Consider the following 228-nt stretch of genomic DNA (forward strand, 5'->3'; position numbering starts at 1 on the left):
AAAACTTACCTTTAACCTCAAGAATGGTGAAAAATGAGTAGGAGTCTCATGGGAGTCGTTCTTTAGCTCAAAAATTTGAAAAGTGCATAATGAGGTCGTTTAGGGGTTTATTAACGACTTTAATTCGTGTGGCGGACTTGCCAAAGCGGCCAAACCCAGCACCAAAGCGACATTCTCGAGACAGAGAGTTATTTCAAGAATTCCAAAATTCTCATTTCACAACACACC

Source organism: Solanum tuberosum, unplaced genomic scaffold (genome assembly GCF_000226075.1).
Source record: "Solanum tuberosum cultivar DM 1-3 516 R44 unplaced genomic scaffold, SolTub_3.0 scf00421, whole genome shotgun sequence".
Classification (NCBI taxonomy): Eukaryota; Viridiplantae; Streptophyta; class Magnoliopsida; order Solanales; family Solanaceae; genus Solanum; species Solanum tuberosum.